The sequence below is a fragment of the Fukomys damarensis genome, unplaced genomic scaffold (genome assembly GCF_012274545.1).
Source record: "Fukomys damarensis isolate Sample0158 unplaced genomic scaffold, DMR_v1.0_HiC HiC_scaffold_15, whole genome shotgun sequence".
Classification (NCBI taxonomy): domain Eukaryota; kingdom Metazoa; phylum Chordata; class Mammalia; order Rodentia; family Bathyergidae; genus Fukomys; species Fukomys damarensis.
Genome location: NW_022900927.1, coordinates 61,596 through 78,075, shown reverse-complemented (window position 1 = coordinate 78,075; position 16,480 = coordinate 61,596).

The window sequence follows — 16,480 nt, the reverse complement described above, 5'->3', positions numbered from 1 at the left end:
CTTCAGGACTTCACAGTCCGGGGCTCAGGGTCAGCACTTTGGCCGCCCGTCCTCTTGTGCCTCAATATCTCCACATCTCTAGGAACATCTAATTGTTCCTAACCTTTCCTGGGCCCAGAATACAATTCTACAGATAATGAACAAATAGTAATAAAGACAAAATAGAACAGAATTATAAATGAACCCAATGTCCCCAAACTGCAGGCAGAGAGGCCAGCTATTCTCTTCACGGCTGACTTGCATGCGGTGTGTGCCAAGGACTTCCAGGAGGCTTAACCCCGTGGGGACGATACCTCTGGTCTGGTTTCTGCCAGGTGACCGGCATTGTCACGCAGACTCCACTGGAGTGGTCGTGGCAGTAAACAGCCCAAAGAGTGCTGAACAGTTCCCACTCACAAAAAGAGTGTGGAAGACTGTCTACTTTATGATAAGGACAAACTCAGGAAGCAAACACACTTTTCAGAGTCCTTCTGCAGTTGAAAGTGCACTTTTCACAGCAACATTTTTCCATAGAGTTTTCCCCAATGAGCTCAATGGAAATAAACACAAAATGTGCAATGATTCCACAGAGCTGGAGCTGGAAGTGATTTACTTTCCCAGTATACTACACTTCTGTAGTGGATCCAAAGAGTATTCCTTCTAGTTTGTAGCTCTCTGTATGGCAGAGAGAGTAGCACATTTTTCAGATGCATGTATCCTGAAGGTAAACAGCCCACAGAGTGCTGAGCAGTTCCCACTCAAAAAAACAATGTGGAGAACTGTCAAGTTTAAAAGTAGAAGTTTATGTTAAAAAAGCATACGTACATTGTAGAGTCCTTTGTGGTTGAAACTGCACTTTTCACAGCAACATTTTTTTGGCAGTGTTTTTTCCATTGATCTCAATGGACAGAAACACAAAACGTGCAGTGATTCCTCAGAGCAAGCAGCTGGAACTCTGTTACATTCCCAGTATACTCCACTTCTATAGTGGAACCAGAGTATTCCTTACACTTTGTAGGTATCCGTATGGCAGAGAGAGAAGCACGTTTCTCAAAGGCTTCAATCCTCATGGTCAACAGCCCACAGAGTGCTGAGCAGTTCCCAATCCCAAAAAAGAGCATGGAGAACTGTCAACTTTATAAGTACAAGTTCATGTGGGAAAGCAAATGCCCATGCAGAGTCCTTCGGCAGTTGAAAATGCACTTTTCACAGCAGCATTTTTCTTCACTGTTTTCCCCTTGATTACAGTGGACAGAAACACAAAACGTGCAATGATTCCTCAGAGCAAGCAGCTGCAACTCTGTTAGTTTCATAGTATACTCCACTTCTGTAGTGGAACAAGAGAGTCTTCCTTCTTCTTTGGGCTCTCTTTAAGGTAGAGAAAGAAGCACATTTCTCAGTGGATTCGATCCAGAAGGTAAACAGTCCACAGTGTGCTGAGCCATTCCCACTTCCAAAAAGAGCTTGGAGAACTGTCACCTTTATGGTAAGTACAAGTTCATGTTAGAAAGCAAACACACTTTGAAGAGTCCTTCTGAGGTTGGAAGTGTACTTTTCACAGCAACATTTTTCCTAAGTGTTTTTCCCATGGATCTCAATGGACAGAAACACAAAAGTGCAGTGATTTCTTAGAGGAAGTAGCTGGAACTGTGTTACTTTTCCAGTATACTGCACTCCTGTAGTGGAACCAAGAGGTTTCCTTCTAGTTTGTAACTCTCAGTATTGCAGAGAGAGAAACACATTTCTCAGAGTCTTTGACCCTGAAGGTAAACAGCCCACTGAGTGCTGAGCATTTTCCCCTTCCAAAAACAGCTTGGACAACTGTCAGCTTTAGGATAAGTAGAAATTCATGTGAGAAAGCAAACACACTTTGCAGCATCCTTCTGTGGTTGAAGCAGAACTTTTCACAGCAATATTTTTCTATAGTGTTTTTTCCATTGTTCTCAATGGATGGAAACACAAAACATGTTGTGATTCCTCAGAGCAAGAAGCTGGAGCTGTTTTACTTTTCCAGTATACTACACTTCTGTAGTGGAAGCAAAGAGTATTCCTTCTAGTTTGTAGTTCTCTGTATGGCAGAAAGAGAATCACATTTCTCAGAGGCTTTGATCCTGAAGGTAGAGAGCCCACAGAGTGCTGAGCAGTTGCCATTCCCAAAAAGAGGGTGGAGGTCTGTCAACTTTATGATAAGTACAAGTTCATGTGAGAAAGCAAACACACTTTGTGGAGTCCATTTGCAGTTGAAAGTGCAGTGTCCAAAGCAACATTTTTCCTCAGTGTTTTTCCCTTTTATCTCAATGGACAGAAACACAAAACATGCAGTGATTCCTCAGAGCAAGAAGCTGGATCTCTGTTAGTTTCCCAGTATACTCTACTTCTGTTGTTTAACCCAAGAGTATTCCTTGTAGTTTGTAGCTCTCTGTATGGCAGAGAGAGAAGCACATTACTCAGAGGCTTCGATCCTGAAAGTATACAGCCCACAGAATGCTGATCAGTTCCCACTCCCAAAAAGGATTTGGAGAACTGTCAAATTTATGATAAGTAGAAATTCACTTATTACATTTTTCATCAGTATTTTTCCCATTGGTCTCAATAGACAGAAACAGGGAATCAGGAGTGATTCCTCAGAGTAAGCAGCTGGAACTCTGTTAGTTTCCCAGTAAACTTCACTTCTGTAGTGGAGCCAAAGGGCATTCCTAATAGTTTGTAGCTCTCTTCAAGCCAGAGTGAGAAGCACAATTTTCAGATGCCTTAATCAGGAAGTTAAATAGTCCTCACAGAATGCTCAATAGTTCCAAGTCTGGGAAAGGGCTCGGGGATGTGTATACTTTGTGATAAGTAGAAGTTGATGTTAGAAAACAAACGCACTTTGCAGAATGCTTTTGTGGTTTAAACTGCATTTTTAATGGCAACATATTTTTAAAGAGATTTTCCCTTTGACCTCAATGGATGGGTGGACAATTCAAGCAGGTTTTCCCCAGAGGAAGCTGCTGGAACTCTGTCAGTTTCCCAGTGAACTTGAATTCTGTAGTGGAGCCAAAGAATATTCCTTCTAGGTTATAGCTCTCTGACAGACACAGCGAGAAGCACATATCTCAGAGGCTTGTATCAGGAAGGTAATTAGGCTTCAGAGACTGCTCAGCAATTCTGACTCACAGAGACATGTTACAGATGTGTAAACTTTGTGATAATTATACATTGATGTTAGAAAACAAAACGTACTTTTCAGAGTCCTTCTGCACTTTAAACTGCACTTTTAATGGCAATATATTTTTTCAGTGATTTTCCTATTTATCTCAGTGGACAGGAGGACAAATACAGCAGTTTTTTCCTCAAAGCAAGCAGCTGGAACTTTGTCACTTTCTCAGTAAATTTAACTTCTGTAGTGGAGCCAAAGAGCATTTCTTATAATTTGTAGCTCTCGGCAAGGAGGAGTGAGAAGCACATTTGTCAGAGGCTTTTATTGGGAAGTTAAATAGTCCTCACAGAAGGCTCAGCAGTTCTGAGGGACTAAAAGGCCTTGGAGATGGGTGAACTTTGTGATAAGTAGAAGTGGCTGTTAGAAAGTGTGTGCCCAAGTTGCAAAGTCCCCAAAAGACCATGAAGGAGTTGAGTCCGATGTAATTACATGCAGAGTTTATTACAAGCTTGAGCCTGGACCCTCATACTTCACCAACTGTGCGGATCAGAAAACAAGAGTCCTGACCCATTTTTGAAGCATGATTATATAGGATTGAGGAGCCTTTTCATTTTTATTGATGCTATTTTTATCTTTTGATTACTGTTAGATGTTATTGGGGTACTGACTGGAAATTATTAATATCTGAGGGAGGGGAGGTTCAAAGTGTCAAGTTCCTTTTCCCAAAGAACATTTGATTAATCAATTATCATATTTAACAAAGCATGTGATTAAACATATGATTTTCTAACTATCTTAAGTAACTATCGGGTAGAAAAAGAGGAACAAAAACAGGGAGGAGGCTGTCATAGAGAATGGAATTACAGAACAGAAGTTTTATAGCTCTCTGTTCTGAGCAAAATGGCACAGAAGTGGGCACAGGGCACAGAGGGAGACCACCTTGACCTGAAAACTTGGTCCTTACAAAAGCAAATGCACTTTGTAGTATCCTTCAGCGGTTTAAACTGCACTTTTAATGGCATCGTATTTTTAAAGTGATTTTCCCTTTGATCTCAAAGAATGGAAGCACAAATCAATCAGTTTTTTCTCAGAGAAAGCAGCTGGAACTCTCTCACTTTCCCAGTAAACTCCAATTCTGTAGTGGAGCCAAAAAGTATTCCTTCTAGCTTGTATCTGTCTGCCATGCAGTTTGAAGCACATTTGTCAGAGACTTTCATTTGGAAGATAAATAGTCCTCACAGATTGCTCAGCAGTTCTGACTCCCAAAAAGGGCTTGGAGATGGGTAAACTTTGTTATAAGTATAAGTGTATGTTAGAAAGCAAACACACTTTGCATAGTCTTTCTGCTGTTTAAACTGCACTTTTAAAGGCAACATATGTATTCAGAGATTTTCTCATTTATCTCATTGGATAGGAGGAAAAAATCAATCAGTTTTTCCTCAGAGCAAGCAGCTGGAACTCTGTCAGATTCCTAGTAAAGTCCACTTCTATAGTCAAGTCAGAGTATTCCTTCTAGTTTGTAGTTCTGTGCAAGGCAGCTTGAGAAGCACTTTTGTAAGAGGCTTGTATCAGCAAAGTAAATAGGACTGAGAGAGTGCTCAACAGTACCTACTCCCAAAAAGGGCTTGGAGATGGATAAATTTTGTGACAGGTAGAAGTTGATGTTACAAAGCAAACACAATTTGCAGAGTCTTTCTGTGGTTTAAACAGAACTTGTAATTTCAAAGTATTTGTTCAGCGATTTTCCCATTGATCTCAATGGATGAGAGGACAAATCCTCTCAGTTTCTCCTCAGAGCAAGCATCTGGAACTCTGTCAGTTTCCCAGTCACCTTAAATTCTGTAGTTGAGCCAAAGAGTATTCATTCTACTTTGTAGCTCTCTGCAAGCACAATGAGAAGCACATTTGTCAGAGGGTTGTATGGGGAAGGTAATTAGGCCACAGAGAATGCTCAGCAATTCTTACTCACAGAAACGTGTTGGAAATGTGTAAACTTTGCCATAAGTAGAAGTTGATGTTAGAAAGCAATCACACTTTGCAGAGTCCTTCTGAGGTTTGAATTGCACTTTTAATGGCACCATATTTCTTTAGCGATTTTCCCTTTGATCTCAATGGACAGGAGAACAAATCAAGCAGTTTTTCCCCAGAGCTAGCAGCTAGAACTATGTCAGTTTCCCAGTGAACCTGACTTCTGTAGTGGAGCCAAAGAGTATTCCTTCTAGTTTGTAGCTCTCTGCAAGGCAGACTAAGAAGCACATTTCTCAGAGGCTATATCGGGAAGATTAATACTCCTCAGAGAGTGCTCAGCAGTTCTGACTCATAAAAAGGGCTTGGATATGGGTAAACTTTGTTCTAAGCATAAGTTCATATTAGAAAGCAAATGCACTTTGGACAGTCCTTCTGCAGTTTAAAGTGCACCTTTAATTGCAACGAATTTCTTTAGCTATATTCCCTTTGATCTCAATGGACAGGAGGACAAATCAAGCAGTTTTTCCTCAGAGCAAGCAGCTGGAATTCTGTCAGTTTCCCAGTAAACTTCACTTGTGTAGTGGAGCCAAAGAGCATTCCTTATAGTTTGTATCTCTCTGCAGGGAAGAGTGAAAACCACATTTGTCAGAGGCTCTTATTGGAAAGTTAAATAGTCCACAGAGAGTGCTCACTAGTTTTGATGCCCAAGTAGGGCTTGGAGATGCATAAGCTTTGTGATGAGTAGAAGTTGTTGTTAGAAAGCAAATGCACTTTGCAGTATCCCTCAGTGGTTTAAAATGCACTTTTAATGGCACAATATTTTAAAGTGATTTTCCTTTTGATCTCAATGGATGGGATGACAAATCAAGCAGTTTTTGCCAAGAGCAAGCAGCTGCAACTCTGTCAGTTTCCCAGCAATACCCACTTCTGTAGTAGAGTGAAAGTGTATTCCTTGTAGTTTGTAGTTCTCTGAAAGGCATAGTGAGCAGCACTTTTCTAAGAGGCTTGTATCAGGAAGGTAAATAGGCCTCAGAGTGTTCTAAGCAGTCCTGCCTCCCAAAGAGGGCTTGGAGATGGGTCTACTTTGTGATAAGTATAAGTTGATGTTAAAAAGCAAACACACTTTACAGAGTCTTTCTGATGTGCAAACTGCACTTTTAATGGCAACATATAGATTCAGAGATTTTTTTCCCATTGATCTCGAAGGATGGGAGGACAAATCAAGCAGTGTTTCCTCAGAGCAAGCAGCTGGAACTCTGTCAGTTTCCCTGTAAAGTCCACTTCTGTAGTTGAGTCAAAGAGTATTCCTTCTAGTTTGTAGCTCTGTGAAAGGCAGTTTCAGAAGCACTTTTGTAAGAGGCTTGTATTGGGAAGGTAAATAGGCCTCAGAGGATGCTCAGCAGTTTCAATGCCCAAAAAGGGTTGGAGATGGGTAAACTTTGTTCTAAGTATAAATTCATGTTAGGAAACAAATGCTCTTTGCACAGTCCTTCTTTGGTTTAAACTGAACTTTTACTGGCAGCATATTTCTTCAGCGATTTTCCCTTTGATCTCAATGGATGGGATGATAAATCAAGCAGGTTTTGGAAAGAGAAAGCAGGTGGAACACTGTCAGTTTCCCAGTAACCTTCAATTCTGTAATGGGGCCAAAGAGTATTCCTCCTGGTTTGTAGCTCTAGGCCAAGTAGAATGAGAAGCACATTTCTCAGAGGCATGTATGTGAAGGTAATTAAGCCTTAGAGAGAACTCAGCAATTCCGACTCACAGAAATGTGTTAGAGATAAGAAACTTTGAGATAAGTAGTAGTTGATGTTAAATCAAATGCACTTTGCAGAGTCCTTCTGGGGTTTAAACTGCACTTTATTTTCTTTGAGTTTATTGGTACATTTAGGGATACAGTAAAGTTACATTCATTGTTGGGATCTTGTACCTCTACATGACAGGTCTTGGTTTTCATTTTTTCCCCTTGTCCCTGCCCTCCCTTCACCCACTCCTCCTTTCTCCATCTACAAGCACTTTATTTCAATCTTATCATTATCTCACATTTTTTTCTTTTCCCTTATTACCCTTCTACTACCCATCCCACATTCCCTACACCTTTAGCCCCTTTCTTCCCATTTCACAATGTCAGTAATATTATGTATTATTACAGTTTATTCACACCAGAGAAATTATTCAGTATTTACACATGTGTGACTTATTTATTTCACTTAGGAGTATATCTTCAATATGTGTCCATTTTCCTATGAATGAATCTATTTTTTTTCTTTTTTTTCAGCTTTAATTGAGTTTATTGGTACATTTTAGGGATACAGTACAGTTACTTTCATTGTTGGGATCATGTACCTCTACATGGCAAGTCTTGATTCTCATTTTTTCCCCTTACCTCTGCCCTCCCTTCATCCCCTCCTCCCCTCCCCATCTACAAACACTTTATTTTCATCTTTTCATTCTCTCACATTTTTTCTTTTCCCTTTTTACTCTTCACCTACCCATCCCACCTTCCCTACACCTTTAGATCCTTTCTTCCCATTTCTAAATGTCAGTAATCTTATTAGAATCTTATGCATTGTTGCAGATTATTCATACCAGGGACACTATTCGGTATTTACACATGTGTGACTTATTTATTTCACTTAGGAGTATATCTTCAATATGTATCCATTTTCCTATGAATGAATCTATTTTCTCATTCTTTATGGCAGAGTGTTATTCCATTTTATAGAAAAACCACATCTTCTTTATCCAGTTTCCAACTGATGGGCAAATGGGAAGTTTCAAAGTTTTAGCTATTACAAACTGTGCCGCTGTAGACATGGGTGCACATAAATCACTGTGATAAGATGCTTTTAGTTCTTTTGGAAAGATACCCAGCAGAGGGAGGGCTAGGTCAAATGGAACCTCCAATCCAAGCTCTTGAAGGTATTTCCACAGTGGCTGCACCAGTCTGCACTCCCACCAACAATGAAGAAGGGTTACTTTCTCCTCACATCACCACCAACATTTGTTACTGTGTGATTTCTTCATAGCAGCCATTCTTTGTGGGGTGAGGTGGAATCTCAGTGCTGTTTTCATCTGCATCTCTCAAATGACCAGTGATGTGGAGCATTTTTTCATGTATTTACTTGCTGCCTTTACTTCTTTGTCTGAGAAATGTATGTTCATTTCAGATGCCCATTTTTGACTTGTGTCTTTATATTTTGGGGGGACTGATTATTTTGAGTTCTTTATATATTCTAGATAATACTCCTTTGAGGAGCAGCTGGTAAAATATTTTCCTACATTGTAGGTTGTCTGTTAGTTTTACTGATGGTTTCTTTTACAGTACAGAAGCTTTTTAATAAGTTGAGATCCCAGTTGTTGATTCTTTCTGCTAGTTCCTGTGCTATGTAGGATTTGTTCATAAAGTTTTTTTCTATGCCAATGTCTTCCAGAGTTCTGCCTAATGTTTCTTGCAGCAATTTTAGTGTCTCTGTTTTAATATTTAGATCTTTAATCCACTTGGATTTTAATTTAGTGCATGGTGAAAGATAAGGGTCAAGTTTTAATCTGTGTCAGGTTGAAATCCAGTTTTTCAAACAAAGTTTATAAAAGAGGCTATCTTTCCTCCACTGAGGATGGTCAGGTCCTTTCATACTCACACTGCAATCATCAGGCACATGAACTCCATCCATATTTGTAATGCCCAAAGTAATCCTAATTAAAAACCTGTTAAAAAACTCAACCCTAAAGCTATCCCTAAAGGATAACCATAACACTAAGCTAAACACCAAGGGCTAACCACAAACCTAACAGTAACCCTACCTAAATGCTAACCATGACACTAACACTAAGCCTTATTTCCCTGACCCTAATCCTATCCCCTAACACTAACACAAATCACTAACCCTAACTCTGACCCTAAGTAACCCTAACCCTAACTCTAACCCTAACCCTAACACTAACCCAAACCCTAATCCCAACCCTAACCCCTAACCCTTATTAAATATCCTAACCCTAAAGCCTTAGCCTACCCCCAAACTTTAACCACAACCCTAACACCCTTACATTAATTCTCTAAAATTATCCCTAATCCCAACCAAAAGCTAAAGTCTAACTAACCATAAACTGTAACTCTAACACTAATTCTGTATTTCACTCTAAGAGTACAAAAATCAGAGAATTAAATGCTAACTATATATTTAACACTATCCCTAACCCCAATCCTCACTCAAACCCTAACCCTCTAACCCAAAACCAATTTTAACTTCCCCCTCCCCCTCCCTCTACCCATAGCTCTAACCCTTCCCTTACTCCTAACCCTAACCTCAATCCTACCTCTACCTCTAACCTTAAATGTTAAACCCTAACCCCTAATCTTAATCCTCAATTGTTCCCCCATTGCACCTTAAATTTTTCAATACTCTTAATCGTATCCCTTACCCCAGCATGTACACTAACCCATCCTCCAGTCCTAAGCCTAACTTCTACCCTGTCCCCAAACCTAGTGTAACACACACATAACCCACTAAGATAATCCAAACCACCAGTAGATCACACAGCCAAACAATATCTCATGCAAAAATTAAACCCAAACTGGTGCATGAACCACAATATCAAAATAGAACCCTAAACTTCAATAGAATCTCAGCCCTAAATTGTAAGCACCAACTGTTATGCCAAAAAAGACCCAGACTTTAACCATAACCCTAAACCAAACACATATCTGAATATATCCCAGAATATCAACCTGAACCAAATATTAACATGAAGAAAATATTAATCTGAACCAAACACAAACCCAAATTCAAAATCAAACCCTAATGCAAGCCTGCACAGGAATCTACACACATACTAGAACATGAACCCTGTACCACTCATGAACAAAACAAACACAAATACATACACAAATCTCAATACAAACCCAGAATGGAACCCAAACACAAAACTGAACAAATTCTGGAACTTGAACTGTAACACAATCATAAATCTAAATCTGAGCATCAAACTGAACACAAAAGTCGAACAGAGTTCACAAAAGTAACCTGCTGAAGATTAAAACTAGAGCTCTATATCTCATCATGAACTAAACTAAAATTGAAGTGGATTAAAGACCTAACTACTAAAACAGATAAACTAAACTTGCTGGAAGATAAATTAGGTAGAACTTTCAAAAACATTGGCATAGGAAGAAACTTTATGAACAAATCCTCAGAAGCACAGGAACTAGCACAAAGAATCAATAGCTGGGATCTTATCTTATTAAAAATCTTCTGCACTGCAAAGGAAACCAGCAATAGAGCTAAGAGACAACCTACAATATGGAAAAAATGTTACCAGCTGTTCCTCAGACAAAGGTCTACTAAATAAAATATGTAAAGAACTAAAATAAAAACAAAAAACAAACCAGGGCACCCCCAGATATGAAGATCCAATTCAAAAATGGGCATCTGAAATGATTAGATATTTCTCAGAAAAACAAGTAAAAGATGATAATAAATATATGAAAAAATGTTCAACACTGATCATTCAAGAGATATAGATTAAAACAACACTGAGAATCCACCTTACCCCACAAAGAATGGCGAACAAGAAATTAACCAATAAAAATTGCTGGTGGAGTTATGGGGAGATAGGAACCCTTCTCTATTGTTGGTGGGAGTGCGGACTGGTGCAACCACTGTGGAAAGCCATAAGGAAATAACTAAAAATAAACTTAGGATTAGAGGTACCTTTGACTCAGCTATACTTCTGCTGGGTATCTTTCCAAAAGAATTAAAAAATCATACCATAGCAATTAAGTATACTCATGTCTATAGCAGCACATTTTGTAGTAGCTAAAACTTGGAAACGCCAATCAATTGGACACTGGAGAAAGAAGATGTTGTTTTTCTATAAAATAGAGTATTACTCATCCATAAAGAAGGATAAACTAGGGACATTAATATCTAAATGGGTGAATATCGAGGCCATACTCTTATGTGAAATAAATAGGACACACTTGTGTAAATAACATATAGTTTTTCTGGTGCAAAAAACAAAGTGGAAATACGATTTAAATTTTACAATTGATAATGTGAAATAGGAAGAAAAGGGCTAAAGGAGTAGGGGAAATGAGAAGGATAGGGGAAAGGAAAGAAGGGAAAAGAAAAAAATACAAGGAAAGGAAAAAATGGTAAAAAAGACTTGTAAATACAGAAGGGTGGAGGGGGTGAAGGAAGGGCAGGAATATGGGGAAAAATAAGAACAAAGATACATCGTGTAAAGGTACAAGATCCCACTGATGAATGTAACTGCACTGTACAACAAACAAGTACCAATACTTTTGTTTGCAGAGACCTACAAACAAAAAGGATTACAGTTGTACTCCACATAAGATGTGGACTTCACTGGTAAACTCACAGAGTTGCAGCACCTTTCTCTGTGGAGTACTTCACATTCATGAAACTGACCGCTTTCGCCTTAAATGTCTAAGTGGAGAGAGAAGCTGTTTCCCGGGGAAAACTGCACTTTCAATGGCAGAAACCCTATGCAAAGTGCGTTTGTGTTCTAACGTCAAGCTGAACCTATCCCCAAGTATACAGACTTCTGCAGGCTTGTGTGCATTCAGAGCTGCTAGGCACTCTCTTAGGCATGAAGGGCTTGTCTGCTAAAAGTGCCTCACAACAGTGTTTCAATCTCTGCCAGGCAGACACCTACAAACAAAAGGGAATACAGTTGTACTCCACATAAGATGTGGACTTCACTGGTAAACTCACAGAGTTGCAGCACCTTTCTCTGTGGAGTACTTCACATTCATGAAACTGACTGCTTTCGCTTTTAACTGTTAAGCAGCGAGAACAGCTGTTTCCCGGGAAAAACTGCACTTTAAACCGCAGAAACCCTCTGCAAAGTGCGTTTGTGTTCTAAAGTCAAACTGAACCTTCTCCAAGTATACAGAGTTCTGGAGGCTTGAGTGCACTCAGAGCTTGCTAGGCACTCCCTTAGGCCTGAAGGGATTCTCTGCTAAAATGCCTCACAACAGTGTTTCAATCTCTGCCAGGGAGAGACCTACAAACAAAAAGGAATACAGTTGTACTCCACATAAGCTGTGGACTTCACTGGAGAACACACAGAGTTGCAGCACCTTACTCTGTGGAGTACTTCACATTCGTGAAACTGACCGCTTTCGCTTAAAATGGCTAAGCAGCGAGAGAAGCTGTTTCCTGGGGAAAACTGCGCTTTAAACAGCAGAAGCCCTCTGCAAAGTGCGTTGGGGTTCTAACGTCAAACTGAACCTATCCCCAAGTATACAGAGTTCTGGAGGCTTGTGCGCACTCAGAGGTGCTAGGCACTCTCTTAGGCCTGAAGGGTTTCTCTGCTAAAAGTGCCTCACAACAGTGTCTCAATCTCTGCCAGGCAGAGACCTACAAACAAAAAGGAATACAGCTGTACTCCACATAAGTGGTGGACTTCACTGGTAAACCACAGAGTTGCAGCACATTTCTGTGTGGTGTACTTCATATTCATGAAACTGACCAATTTTGCTTTAAACGCCTAAGGGGCGAGAGAAGCTGTTTCCCGGGGAATACTGCACTTTAAACGGTAGAAGCCCTGTGCAGAATGCGTTTGGGTTCAAACGTCAAACTGAACATGTCCCGAAGGATAAAGAGTTCTGGAGGCTTGTGTGCAGTCAGACCTGCTAGGCACTCTCTTAGGAATGAAGGGCTTGTCTGCTAAAAGTGCCTCACAACAGTGTTTCAATCTCTGCCAGGCAGACACCTACAAACAAAAAGGAATACAGTTGTATTCCACATAAGAGGTGGACTTCACTGGTAAACTCACAGAGTTGCAGCACCTTTCTCTGTGGAGTACTTCACATTAATGAAACTGACCGCTTTCGCTTTAAATGGCTTAGCTTCGAGAGAAGCTGTTTCCCAGGGAAAACTGCACTTTAAACCGCAGAAGCCCTCTGCAAAGTGCGTTGGGGTTCTAACGTCAAACTGAACCTATCCCCAAGGATACAGAGTTGTGGAGGCTTGTGTGCACTCAGAGCTGCTAGGCACTCTCTTAGGCCTGAAGGGCTTCTCTGCTAAAAGTGCCTCACAACAGTGTCTCAATCTCTGCCAGGCAGAGACCTACAAACAAAAAGGAATACAGTTGTACTCCATATAAAAGGTGGACTTCACTGGTAATTTCACAGAGTTCCAGCACCTTTCTCTGTGGAGTACTTCACATTCATGAAACTGACCGCTTTCGCTTTAAACGGCTATGCGGCGAGAGAAGCTGTTTCCCGGGGAAATCTGCACTTTAAACCGCAGAAGCCTTCTGCAAAGTGCCTTGGGGTTCTAACGTCAAACTGAACCTATCCCCAAGTATACAGAGTTCGGGAGGCTTGTGTGCCCTCAGAGCTGCTAGGCACTCTCTTAGGCCTGAAGGGCTTCTCTGCTAAAAGTGCCTCACAACAGTGTTTCAATCTCTGCCAGGCAGAGACCTACAAACAAAAAGGAATACAGTTGCACTCCACATAAGAGGTGGACTTCACTGGTAAACTCACAGAGTTGCAGCACCTTTCTCTGTGGAGTACTTCACATTCATGAAACTGACCGCTTTCTTTTTAAATGGCTAAGGGGCCAGAGAAGCCCTTTCCAGGGGAAAACTGCACTTTAAACGGCAGAAGCCCTCTGCAAAGAGCGTTTGGGTTCTAACGTCAAACTGAACCTATCCCCAAGTATACAGAGTTCTGGAGGCTTGTGCGCACTCAGAGGTGCTAAGCACTCTCTTAGGCCTGAAGGGCTTCTCTGCTAAAAGTGCCTCACAACAGCGTCTCAATCTCTACCAGGCAGAGACCTACAAACAAAAAGGAATACAGTTGTACTTCACATAAGTGGTGGACTTCACTGGTAAACCACAGAGTTGCAGCACATTTCTGTGTGTTGTACTTCATATTCATGAAACTGACCAATTTTGCTTTAAATGCCTAAGGGGCGAGAGAAGCTGTTTCCCGGGGAATACTGCAGTTTGAACCGTAGAAGCCCTGTGCAGAATGCGTTTGGGTTCTAACGTCAAACTGAACGTATCCCCAAGGATACAGAGTTCTGGAGGCTTGTGTGCACTCAGAGCTGCTAGGCACTCCCTTAGGCCTGAAGGGCTTCTCTGCTAAAAGTGCCTCACAACAGTGTTTCTATCTCTGCCATGCAGACACCTACAAACAAAAAGGAATACAGTTGTACTCCACATCAGAGGCGGACTTCACTGGTAAACTCACAGAGTTGCAGCACCTTTCTCTGTGGAGTACTTCACATTCATGAAACTGACCGCTTTCTTTTTAAATGGCTAAGCGGCGAGAGAAGCTCTTTCCCGGGGAAAAGTGCACTTTAAGCCACAGAAGCCCTCTGCAAAGTGCGTTTGGTTTCTAACGTTAAACTGAAACTATCCCCAAGTATAAAGAGTTCTGGAGGCTTGTGTGCACTCAGAGGTGCTAGGCACTCTCTTAGGCCGGAAGGGCTTCTCTGCTAAAAGTGCCTCACAACAGTGTTTCAAGCTCTGCCAGGCAGAGACCTACAAGCAAAAAGGAATACAGTTGTACGCCACATAATAGGTGGACTTCACTGGTAAACTCACAGAGTTGCAGCACCTTTCTCTGTGGAGTACTTCATATTCATGAAACTGACCAATTTCGCTTTCAACGCCTAAGGGGCGAGAGAATCTGTTTCCCCGGGCAAAACTGCACTTTAAACCGCAGAAGCCCTCTGCAAAGTCTGTTTGGGTTCTAACATCAAACAGAACCTATCCCCAAGTATACAGAGTTCTGGAGGCTGGTGTGCACTCAGAGCTGCTAGGCACTCTCTTAGGCCTGAAGGGCTTCTCTGCTAAAAGTGCCTCACAACAGTGTTTCAATCTCTGCAAGGCAGAGACCTACAAACAAAAAGGAATACAGTTGTAATCCACATAAGAGGTGGACTTCACTGGTAAACTCACAGAGTTGCAGCACCTTTCTCTGTGGAGTACTTCACATTCATGAAACTGACCACATTCGGTTTAAGCGGCTAAGCGGCGAGAGAAGCTGTTTCCCGGGGAAAGCTGCACTTTAAACCGCAGAAGCCCTCTGCAAAGTGCGTTTGAGTTGTAAAGTCAAACTGAACATATCCCCAAGTATACAGAGTTCTGGAGGCTTGTGTGCACTCAGAGCTGCTAGGCACTCTCTTAGCCCCGAAGGGCTTCTCTGCTAAAAGTGTGTCACAAAAGTGTTTCAATCTCTGCAATGCAGAGACCTACAAACAAAAAGGAACACAGTTGTACTCCACATAAGAGGTGAACTTCACTGGTAAACTCACAGAGTTGCAGCACCTTTCTCTGTGGAGTACTTCACATTCATGAAACTGACCACTTTCGCTTTAAATGGCTAAAAGGCAGGAGAAGCTGTTTCCTGGGGAAAACTGCACTTTAAAACCGCAGAAGCCCTGTGCAAAGTGCGTTTGGGTTCTAACGTCAAACTGAACCTATCCCCAAGTATACAGAGTTCTGGAGGCTTGTGTGCACTCAGAGCTGCTAGGCACTAACTTAGGCCTGAAGAGCTTCTCTGCTTAAAGTGCCTCAGAACAGTGTTTCAGTCTCTGCCAGGCAGACACCTACAAACAAAAAGGAATACAGTTGTACTCCACATAAGAGGGGGACTTCACTGGTAAACTCACAGAGTTGCAGCACCTTTCTCTGTGGAGTACTTCACATTCATGAAACTGACCACTTTCGCTTTAAATGGCTAAAAGGGAGGAGAAGCTGTTTCCCGGGGAAAACTGCACTTTAAACCGCAGAAGCCCTGTACAAAGTGCGTTTGGGTTCTAACATCAAACTGAACCTATGCCCAAGTATACAGAGTTCTGGAGGCTTGTGTGCACTCAGAGCTACTAGGCACTCACTTAGGCCTGAAGAGCTTCTCTGCTTAAAGTGCCTCAGAACAGTGTTTCAATCTCTGCCAGGCAGACACCTACAAACAAAAAGAAATACAGTTGTACTCCACATAAGAGGTGGACTTCACTGGTAAACTCACAGAGTTGCAGCACCTTTCTCTGTGGAGTACTTCACATTCATGAAACTGACCGCTTTGGCTTTAAACGGCTAAGCGGCGAGAGAAGATGTTCCCCGGGGAAAACTGCGTTTTATACTGCAGAATCACTCTGCAAAGTGCGTTTGCGTTCTAACGTCAAATTGAACCTATCCCCAATTATACAGAGTTCTGGAGGCTTGTGTGCACTCAGAGCTGCTAGGCACTCTCTTAGGCCTGAAGGGCTTCTCTGCTAAAAGTGCCTCACATCAGTGTTTCAATCTCTGCCAAGCAGAGACCTACAAACAAAAGGAATACAGCTGTACTCCACATAACAAGTGGACTTCACTGGTAAACTCACAGAGTTGCAGCACCTTTCTCTGTGGAGTACT